This window comes from Lonchura striata, chromosome 3 (genome assembly GCF_050655825.1).
Source record: "Lonchura striata isolate lonStrDom1 chromosome 3, ASM5065582v1, whole genome shotgun sequence".
Classification (NCBI taxonomy): Eukaryota; Metazoa; Chordata; class Aves; order Passeriformes; family Estrildidae; genus Lonchura; species Lonchura striata.
Genome location: NC_140705.1, coordinates 115,335,549 through 115,346,376, shown reverse-complemented (window position 1 = coordinate 115,346,376; position 10,828 = coordinate 115,335,549). Strand labels below are relative to the sequence as shown.

Below are 10,828 nucleotides of genomic sequence, written 5' to 3'. Positions count from 1 at the left end.
GGGCACCTATTGGGATGTGGGAGCAGGGGCCCGGTGGCTATTCCCAGCCCCTGGGGCTGCCTGGGGGAGGTGAGGGGGCCTTTGGGGAGGTGCTCGGCTGAAACCCAGGCTGTGGGGGAAGGTAGATGTTTGGCTTCAGGGCTCAGGGGTCCCTAAAGTTGGGATCCCATTTGGGTGGGTGGGATAGCTGCAAGAGGCATTGACATTATGACAGCAACTGATTTCTGCCCTTATCAACAGCTCCAAGCAGCAGTGAGAAGCAGGAGCAGCTTTTAGATGCAGGCAGTAGGAAGCTGAGGAGCTGGAGCTGAGGCAGCAGAGCCGGAGGACACAGAAATGTGGTAGGGTTCGGGGTAAAACCCCTGTGCAGCTGGGATAGGGAATATGGAGCTGGGATGGGAATTGCATGGCTGGAGCTGAAATTGCTTCAAGGGCTCTGATAGAGAGTGTAGAGCAGTTACTGGGGGAGGGATGGTTAGGATGGGGGAGGGATATGGGCTCAAGAGCTGAACTGAAACCATACAGAGCTAAAGCAAAAGCAAAGATCCTGCCCTGAGAGCCAGAAGCAGTGTTACGTAGCACTGTTGAGGAGGAAGTGAAACGGAAGAGATGGCAGTGAAATAAAGCTTGTGGGTGAAGAGCTGAAATCACTGGGGCTGGGAAAGGGGATTTGTAGGGCGGCTGCTGTAATCACTGCAGGGCTGCGAAAGGGGGCTGCACACTCCATAGGATCCGAAGGGCTGGCACAGGGACTGTGGGGTTCTTGCTGCCACATCCCTTTTATGCCTCTGACATGGATGCTGGGGCTGGGCTTGTGACTGAAACTAGAACAGGATGTGTAGTGCGCACGTGGGGGCTCTAACATTGCGCCTGAAAATCCCGGCAATGCAGTGATATGCTCTCGGTCTGCGACGGCACCTGTGGGGCTGGGGGCAAAGTCACTGTGAGGCTGGGATTGTGTCTGAAAATGGAAAAAGAATTCTATTGCTGAGAGCGGGGTTCTGGGCTTTGAATTGAAATAATACAGCGTAGGCACAGTGGGTGGGCATTGGTGGGTGGCAGCTGAAATCACTTCAGAACTGGGATATTGATTCTGGGGTGGGCTTAGACACCCTGGGGCACGAGCTGAAGTGTTGCAGAGCTGCAGCCAAGGCCAAGATCCTGCACGCTGAAGATGGAGAAAGGCACAGCTGGAGCTAACGAAGAGAGCTGGCAGTTAAATAAAGCTTGTGGGTGAAGAGCTGAAATCACTGGGGCTGGGAAAGGGGATTTGTAGGGTGGCTGCTGTAATCACTGCAGGGCTGGGAAAGGGGGCTGCACACTCCATAGGATCCGAAGGGCTGGCACAGGGACTGTGGGGTTCTTGCCGCCACATCCCTTTTATGCCTCTGACATGGATGCTGGGGCTGGGCTTGTGACTGAAACTGGATCAGGATGTTTGGTATATATATATTTTTTAATTGTGTTACCAGATGGATTAAGGAAATCGGACACCCGTAGCAGATTTCTGTTGGATCTGTGTCTGTGAGAACTGGGATGCGTGCTGGAGATGGAGAGACGCTGTTGGAGGGTGGCAACAGCGGCAGGTGTGAGCTGTGAGGATGATGAGGGCTCAGAGCAGCCCCAGGTGTGAGCTGTGAGGATGATGAGGAGGGGGCGGCTCCTTCGGCGGCTGATTTAGGGGGTTTTCCTCACATCTCTTTTGCACGGAGCTGCTGGAGGAGAGGAGTTTTTGGGGGTTCCCGTGGCTGTCTCCTGGAAGGACGGTGAGCGCTTCGGACAGGGTCCGGGGGATCACCTGGATCCCCACCTGGATACGTGGAGCATTGCTCAAAGGTGGAGCTGAGGGACAAGTCTTCGTGCCGAGAAGCAGCAGCCAAGGAGGTGAGCCGGTGCGCCTTTGTAGCGGGGATTTTTCCCCTTTCCCTTTGAGATTTTGTCATCCTGAGGTTGAATTGGAGGGGGCAGTCCTGTTGTCCCCCCTTTTAAGGGGTTTGGACTGAGCTAAAAAGCCCCCTTTTGCCATCGTTTGAGGAAAGCCGCTTCTTTTCTTCTCTTCTAGGGGACGCAGTTGAAGGGGATCCCACATTTCTTTTCCCTTGTTGGGGTGAGGTGAGCGCCGGAGCGTGGCGTCAGAGTCGGGGCTGCAGAGGAAGGGAGCTGCAGCCGTGGCAGCGCTGGCAGGGCGGGGGTCGGGCTGTGCCGCTGCATTCGGGGCGCTTCTTCTGCCCCCGGCCCGGCAGCGAAGGGTGCGGCGCGGAGCCCTGCCGGCAGTGCCGGGGCTGGCCGGGGCGGAAGGGGAGCTGGGCGCGGCTGGGCTGCCGCGGGCCCGCCGGAGCCGCGCCGGTGCGAGCCGTGCGGAGCCGAGCGGAGCTTTGGCCGGGCCGGCGGGCGGGGGAGGCGGCGCGGGCGGGGCCGGTGCCGGCCGGTGCCGCCGCTCCGTCCGCTCCGGGCGCGGGGCTCGGGCGCCGCCGGGGCCCCCCGGGCCCGGTGCCGGCCCCGCCGGGCCGGGGGCAGCGGGCGGGGGTCTGCCGGCGCGGCGCCGCCTCTGCCTGCCGGAGGAGCCGCTTTCCTGCCGGAGCCGCGCTGCGCCCGGGGCCGGGAGCGCGGCTCCGCATCTTCCAGCCTCCCTCGCTGCGCTGCTTTTGAGGCGCTCCTGAGGAATTTTTTGGGTCGTTTTCTTTTGTTCGTAGTTGGTGTATGAGAACGGTCACGGTGTACTTGTTGGTTGTTACGGTTCTTGGTTCAGGTGCTGTGACAAGGGTTTTATTGGATTGAGTTTGTTGTTGGATTTTTTTTTTTTGTGCGATATGTTGGATGTTTGTTTTGTTTTGATTATTTTCATATTGTGAAAATATGATTGTAGTTATCTTCTTAAAGGATATGTTTTTTTAAGGTTTTACACTGATTTTTATGGGTCGTAGCATGAAGTACAGGGTTGGTTTTTAATTAGGTTGTGGTGGCTTTTATTAGCATGAGTATGTAGTGTTAGTTTTGGTGGGCTTGAGGTAGTGTGCTGTAGTGAATTAGTGAGGTTTTTTTTTAATCTTGGTAATTGCATTTTTTAAATTTTCCGATAGAGGTTTTATTCATTTGGTTTGTTTAATTGTTCTGGACGTTTTATTGTTACCGGTAATTTGGGACTTATTGTTTGTGGTTACATTTCTCTTTTGGTGACGTGTTTATTTCTTGTTGTGACGCGGCAGGCACTCCCCTCGCCGCGGCACCCCGAGCGGTGCCGTGCTGGGCTGCGAGAGGGAAGAGAATGGGCGGCCGCTCCCCCTGTGAAGCTCTGCTGTGGTATTTGTATTTTGATGGTTTGAGGCATTATGGGTTTATTGAGTTAGGAATAATTTTTTGTCGTTGTTACTGTATTTATTTGGGTTTTTGTTTCAGTTTGATGTATTTGTTGGTTGCTTTTTATTAGTGTTTTTTTTAGGAACTTGTGTATTTATACGGTGGATTTTTTTAGGTAGTTATTTATGTGGGTGCTTCTCTTTTTATTGTCTAGTGGTTTAGGTTTTTGTTAATCTCCTTTATTACTTTGATTTTTAAAGCTAACTTAGCAGAATACTGGTTACTCTTTGAGTTAGTGTAGAGGTACGGTTTTAATTTTTAGCAGCTTTCAGGGTCTGTTGTATGGTTTGAAGTTTAGTAAGTTGGTTGGACTTCTTTTTCTAGTGGGTTTTGTGATTTGTTTTGTGGGTTTCTCTAGGGCTGATTTTTATTTTTGTTTCATTTTTGTGATGTGTCTCACTGACAACTGTTAGTGAAAAGAGTGTAGTGTGGGGTTGTTTTTGCTGGTAGTTAGTTCTATGGTGGTGTATTTTTAGTCTCTGTTGTTTGTTTTTGGGTTTCTTTTGTTAAAGTTTTCATTTTGGGGTTAATTTTTAATTATTTTTAAGGCTTTAGGGCGATTGAGATTTTTTTATATGGATGTCCTGTATGATAACAGTTAATTTATTTGCTTTATGTGGCATTGATGGCAGGGTAGAGGACATTTTTGTATAGAATGTGTATTTTAATCATAGTACTAAAATAATACCATGGTAAGAGGGGCTGTGTTTTATTGTTTGTTTCTGAGGTGGTTTGGCATTTTCTTATAGGTTGGGTTTTTTTTTTGTTGGCTCGTGGAGCCATTCTGGCTGTTTTTGATGAAATTGGTGGGACTTTGATGCTTTTTGATTTTGCTTTTTTTTTTTTTTTTTTTTTTGTGGTGTAATAGTCTTTTAGAAGAATTTGGATGATTTTAAAAGTATTTTTGTTATACTTTTCATCTAATGTTGCTGGATTATTACAGATGTTTTGGAGCTTTATTTTTTTAAGTTTCATTTGGATGAATTTATGCTGGATGGTAGGACTGTGTTCTTATTTTTGGGGCAGTTGGTTGTAGATGTATTGTATGTTTTTCAAGTGAAGGTAAATCAAGGTTTGTATTTGGTTGTTAGAGGAATAGAGAAAAATGTTTTGGTGATGTTAACAGTGGTGTGTTTTTTTGGGGTTTTTGATTTATAGTAAGTCTGGTACGGTAGTGTTTAATGGTGGAGTTCTTTAAGGTATGATAGTTTATAGTTAATTCTTATTGGTTTTAGATTTGTGTGTAAGTTAGAGGAGGTTATTGAAGGGTAAGCGGGTGTTTTAGATGAGTTTTAGTGTTTCAGTTGATAGGGCATTTTTTGGATGGGAGTTAGAGTATTTTGAGTTGTTTGGTGTCGCTGGTGATGTATTGTTGAGGTGGTAAGGAGTATTTGTTGGGTTTTTTTAAAGAAGGTTTATTGTAGATAGTTTTAGATAGTTGTGGTGGGTTGCTTGATTGTTTTATGTTTTTTAGCCTTTTTGTAGTTATTTGAAATATGTTAGAGTTTTTTGGGTTTATTGAAATACTTGATTTTGAGGAAGTTCCTATTTAGAATGTATGAATTTTTTTGGCTTAAAATAAAAAATTTATATTCTAGTTATAGTGAGGATTATTTTTTTTTTCTTTTCTTACTGCTATATTTTGTGATATTTGTGTTAGGTAGTAGTAGGGATAGCTTTACTTTTATACGTTGAAACGAGGGTAGTGCATACTGGTGTTCATAAAGGTTTAATATTTTTATGGTTCTGATGTGTTAGGTTAACGAATTTATAACGTTTACAAGACTTTTTTTTGTTTTTATTTCAATACAGACAGGGTTTTCTTAGTTTTCAGGATTTGTTTGGCATAGATTTTAGAGGTGTAATTGAGGGGATAGGACAGGGTGTCTCTGTTAATCTATTTGGCAATTTGGATACTGGGTAAATAAAATTAATATTTTGGTAGAATTTTTGCATTTCATTAGTTTATTTATTTATGGATTTGTGTGCCTGCAGCTGTAGTGTCTCTGCTGCAACTCTCAGTATCCATTCATGTTTGTGTGTGTTAGGCAGTCCACTCGTGTACCAGCGAGTCCCCCCTGCAAGCGGCCGCAGAGCCGCTCCTTCGCTCTCCTGGGAATTCGGGGAGCGGCACGCGGCTCTGCGACGAAGCCTTGATCTTTGTCACTAGAAGGTGGCACCAGGGAGCCTCAGGAGCGGCCGAGGAGTTGCTGTAAGTGGGGGAACTACTAGTGAGGGGGACCAGGGTCCACTCGAGTTTTGGGAACGCCACCTCACCTCGCCTGCTCTTCAGCCAGGCAGACCCTGCCAGGAGGGCGTGGGCGAAGCGTGCGGCCCGAGGAGCCCGGCGTTCTCAAGAGAATAATGGTGAGCAGCAGGATTGCTGGGTTGTGGCTGCTGTGTGGCTGAGATCGTGCAGTGATGTTTGGTGTTCTCGATTGTAGCTGAGCACGGGACCACAGCCCGGTGACCATAGGACATTCCCCGCAGGCGAGGCAGCCTCCATTGGCACGCGACGTGGATTCTCATCCCCAGATGCCAGAGAGATAAGTGGAGGGCTAAGGCCCACAGTGGGGGTGAAAGTGGGGTGCTGGGAGGGCCTTTCGAATGAGCTTTGGGAGTGGGGATGTGCAAGAAGCATCTCCTAAGGCCATCTAAAGGCAAAAAGTGTCTGTTTTGATCACAGTGCTGAGGTGCTCAGGGCAGAGCAGTTCTGGTGTGTGTCCTGTCACTTGTCTCTGGTGCACTCTGTGTTCTTTGGGTCTCTCGGTCCTTTCTTCTCCTCAAAAGCTCTCTCTCCCTGTCCTGTGTCATGGGTGTCTGCACGTATCTGTCCCACAACTGCTCTGCCCTGCTGCATAGCCTGTAATAGCACAAGTCCTGGGGACTTGAAATTTGTAATGCAGGGTGTAGTTGGGCTCTGGATTATATGGGGAGATTGACATAACATGTTTGGTGCTGTTAAGTTGTCCTGCAGCCATTTGACACTAGTCCTAACTTCCTTTCAGGTGCTGACAACTCCAATCAGTGGCAGAGAGCCCCAGTCCTGGGTGAGGGTGTTGCCATGATCAGGTCAGTCATTGTTTGCACTTGCAGGAGCAGCCTAAAGGGTGACCGTGTTACAGCAGTGTTCTTTGCCTTTATTTTTAGAAGGTCCAGGCAGATAGCAGCAGTCAAGGCCCATTGTGCTAGGTGAGCAGTGGACCAAAGCAGTTGTTTTTGCTCAGCTTTTATTTTTTGTGGAACTATAAGCATCCACTGTTGTTTGTGTGCTTTAGGGAATCCACTCAGAGTACTCATACCTCTGTCTCCACCTGGCTGATGGACCGGGTTTCATGCACGTGTGGTCTTGCCAGAAGCATTACAGGACCCTGTGACAGAGCCTTCCAATTTTGCATTTCAAGGTCCCCTCCTGGTAACCCACAGGAATGGGCAAGGAGTTGCGGTGAGGCAGGGAAGAGGAGCGAGGGTACACTTAAGTTGCAGCAGTGCCATGTCACCTTGTCTGCCCTTAACCTAGGTGTGCCTTGAGATGACGGTGTCAGAATCCAAGCACGCCTGAGGTGTGTGGCCCGATACTTCTTGGGAGACGGTGAGTAGCAGAATTGTCAGGTTCTGCCCCATGTGCTGTTAAGGTAGTGCACTGACATTTGGTTTTCTTTCTCTTGGCAGAGCAAGAGATAACAACCTGGTGACAACTGGAACTTCCCAGACAGGCAGGAGGCCTCATTCTGCACCTGATGGGGATTTGTATCCCCAGATATGTGCAAGATAAGTGGAGGGCTACCACCCACAGAGGGGATGGAAGAGAGGTGCCGGGTTGGGACTCCCCAGGAGGGGTTTTTGAGTCAGTTTTGGAGATGGGGATATCTAAGAAGTGTCTCCTAAGGCCACCTAAAGGGAAAGTGTCTGTTTTGATCAAAGTGCTGAGGTGCTCAGGGCAGGGCAGTTCTGGTGTGTGTCCCGCCACTTGTCTCTGGTGCACTCTGTGTTCTTTGGGTCTCTCGGTCCTTTCTTCTCCTCAAAAGCTCTCTCTCCCTGTCCTGTGTCACGGGTGTCTGCACGTATTTGTCCCACAACTGCTCTGTCTTCTGCATAGCCTGTAATAGCACAAGTCCTGGGGACTTGAAATTTGTAATGCAGGGTGTAGTTGGGCTCTAGATTGTATCAGGAGATTGCCTTAATATGTTTTGTGATGCTAATTTGTCCTGCAGCCATTTGACACTAGTCCTAACTTCCTTTCAAGTTGCTGACAACTCCAATCAGTGGCAGAGAGCCCCAGTCTTGTGTGAGGATTTTCCCATGATCAGGTCAGTCATTGTTTGCATTTGCAGGGGCAGCCTAAATGGTGACTGTGTTACAGCAGTGTTCTTTGCCTTTATTTTTAGGAGGTCCAGACAGGTAGCAGCAGTCAAGGCCAAGTGTGCCAGGTGAGCAGTGGACAGAAACAGTTGGTTTTGCTCAGGTCTCAATTTTTGGTGCAATTCTAAGCATTCATTCTTGATTGTGTGCTTTAGGGAATCAACTCGGAGTGTGCATACCTCCGTTACTAACTGGCTGATGGACCAGGTTTCATGCACTTTGGATCTCGCTGGAAGCATTACAGGACCCTGTGATGGAGCCTTCCAATCCTGCATTTCAAGGTCCCATCCTGGTAGCCCTGAGGAATGGCCAAGGTGTTGCAGTGAGTCGGGGAGGAATGAGATTCCACTGGTGTTTCAGCAATGCCATGTCACCTTGTCTGCCCTTAACCCAGGTGTCCCCTGCGATGACGGTGTCAGAATCCAAGCACGCCCAAAGCGTGAGGGCCAAGAACCCGGGCATTCTGAGGAGGATGGTGAGTAGCAGATTTACCAGGTTTTGGCCGATGTGCTGTTCAGATTGTGCACTGATGTTTAGTTTTCTTTCCCTTGGCAGACCAAGAGGTGACAGCTGGAACTTACCAGACAGGGAGACAGTGTTCTTCTGCACCCAACAGGGATTTGCATCCCCAGATATGTGCAAGATAAGTGGAGGGTTATGACCCACAGAGAGGCGTGATAAGCGAGGTGCCAGGTTGGGACTCCCCAGGAGGGGTTTTTCAGTCAGTTTGGAATTGGGGATGTCCAAGAAGTGTCTCCTTAGACCATCTAAAGGTGAAAAGTGTCTGTTTTGATCTTAGTGCTGAGGCATGCAGGGCAGAGCAGTTCTGATGTGTGTCCTGTCACATGTCTCTGGTGTCCTCTGTGTTGTTTGGGTCTCTCGGTCCTTGCAGATATTCTTCTCATCAAGAGCTCTCTCTCCCTGTCCTGTCCCCTGGTTTGTCACATCCTGTCCTGTGTCACGGGTGTCTGCACATATTTTTCCCACAGCTGCTCTGCCCTGCTGCACAGCCTGTAATAGCACAAGTCCTGGGGACTTGGAATTTGTAATTTGCAGGGTGTAGTTGGGCTCTAGATTGTATGAGGAGATTGACATAACATGTTTGGTGCTGTTAAGTTGTCCTGCAGCCATTTGACACTAGTCCTAACTTCCTTTCAGGTGCTGACAACTCCAATCAGTGGCAGAGAGCCCCAGTCCTGGGTGAGGGTTTTCCCATGATCAGGTCAGTCATTGTTTGCACTTGCAGGAGCAGCCTAAATGGTGACCGTGTTACAGCAGTGTTCTTTGCCTTTATTTTTAGAAGGTCCAGGCAGATAGCAGCAGTCAAGGCCCATTGTGCTAGGTGAGCAGTGGACCAAAGCAGTTGTTTTTGCTCAGCTTTTAGTTTTTGGTGGAACTATAAGCATCCACTGTTGTTTGTGTGCTTTAGGGAATCCACTCAGAGTACTCATACCTCTGTCTCCACCTGGCTGATGGACCGGGTTTCATGCACGTGTGGTCTTGCCAGAAGCATTACAGGACCCTGTGACAGAGCCTTCCAATTTTGCATTTCAAGGTCCCCTCCTGGTAACCCACAGGAATGGGCAAGGAGTTGCAGTGAGGCAGGGAAGAGGAGCGAGGGTACCCTCAAGTTGCAGCAGTGCCATGTCACCTTGTCTGCCCTTAACCTAGGTGTGCCTTGAGATGACGGTGTCAGAATCCAAGCACGCCTGAGGTGTGTGGCCCGATACTTCTTGGGAGACGGTGAGTAGCAGAATTGTCAGGTTCTGCCCCATGTGCTGTTAAGGTAGTGCACTGACATTTGGTTTTCTTTCTCTTGGCAGAGCAAGAGATAACAGCCTGGTGACAACTGGAACTTCCCAGACAGGCAGGAGGCCTCGTTCTGCACCTGATGGGGATTTGCATCCCCAGATATGTGCAAGATAAGTGGAGGGCTACCACCCACAGAGGGGATGGAAGAGAGGTGCCGGGTTGGGACTCCCCAGGAGGGGTTTTTGAGTCAGTTTTGGAGATGGGGATGTCCAAGAAGTGTCTCCTAAGGCCACCTAAAGGGAAAGTGTCTGTTTTGATCAAAGTGCTGAGGTGTGCAGGGCAGAGAAGTTCTGGTGTGTGTCCTGTCACTTGTCTCTGGTGCACTCTGTGTTCTTTGGGTCTCTCGGTCCTTTCTTCTCCTCAAAAGCTCTCTCTCCCTGTCCTGTGTCACGGGTGTCTGCACGTATTTGTCCCACAACTGCTCTGCCCTGCTGCATAGCCTGTAATAGCACAAGTCCTGGGGACTTGAAATTTGTTATGCAGGGTGTAGTTGGGCTCTGGATTATATGGGGAGATTGACATAATATGTTTGGTGCTGTTAAGTTGTCCTGCAGCCTTTTGACACTAGTCCTAACTTCCTTTCAGGTGCTGACAACTCCAATCAGTGGCAGAGAGCCCCAGTCCTGGGTGAGGGTTTTCCCATGATCAGGTCAGTCATTGTTTGCATTTGCAGGGGCAGCTTAAAGGGTGACCGTGTTACAGCTGTGTTCTTTGCCTTTATTTTTAGGAGCTCCAGGCAGTTAGCAGCAGTCAAGGCCAAGTGTGCCAGGTGAGCAGTGGACAAAAGCAGTTGTTCTTGCTCAGGTTTCAGGTTTTGGTGCAATTGTAAGCATCCATTGTTGTTTGTGTGCTTTAGGGAATCCACTCAGCGTATGCCAAGCCCTTGTCACCAACAGCTGATGGCCTGGATTTTCTGTGCTTGTGAGCTCTTGGGAAGTATTGCAGGACTCTGTGATGAAGCCTTGAAATTTTGTATTTCAAGATTGCATCAGGGTTGCCTTTGGCAATGGCTGAGAAGTTGCGGTGAGTCGCCGAGGTAGGGAGGGGGAGCCAAGGTCCACTCGTGTTTCAGCAATGCCGAGTCACTTTGTCTCTTAACCCAGGCAGACCCTGCGATGACGGTGGCAGCCTCCGAGCCTGGCCAAAGTGTGTGACCCGAGCATTCTCTGGAGAATGGCGAGTAGCAGGATTGCTGGGTTTTGTCCATTGTGCAGCTAAGATCATGCAGTGATGTTTGGTGTTCTCGATTGTAGCTGAGCACGGGACCACAGCCCGGTGACCATAGGACATTCCCCGC

General features: G+C 49.1%; 1 long non-coding RNA gene across 7 annotated transcripts; it reads left to right on the top strand.

Moving 5' to 3' along the window:
- Positions 1–3,368: 3,368 nt before the first annotated feature.
- LOC144248675 (uncharacterized) lies at positions 3,369–10,703 on the top strand. Of its 7 annotated transcripts, none has more exons than XR_014954139.1 (7): positions 3,369–5,569; positions 5,651–5,724; positions 5,802–6,429; positions 6,508–6,949; positions 7,030–9,462; positions 9,543–10,554; positions 10,635–10,703. It is a non-coding gene; the product is annotated as an uncharacterized LOC144248675 (long non-coding RNA). The 7 variants fall into 7 exon arrangements; XR_014954144.1 differs by having other exon boundaries at positions 5,802–6,949; positions 7,030–7,667; positions 7,746–9,462; XR_014954143.1 differs by having other exon boundaries at positions 5,802–6,949; positions 7,030–8,194; positions 8,275–9,462.
- Positions 10,704–10,828: the final 125 nt, after the last annotated feature.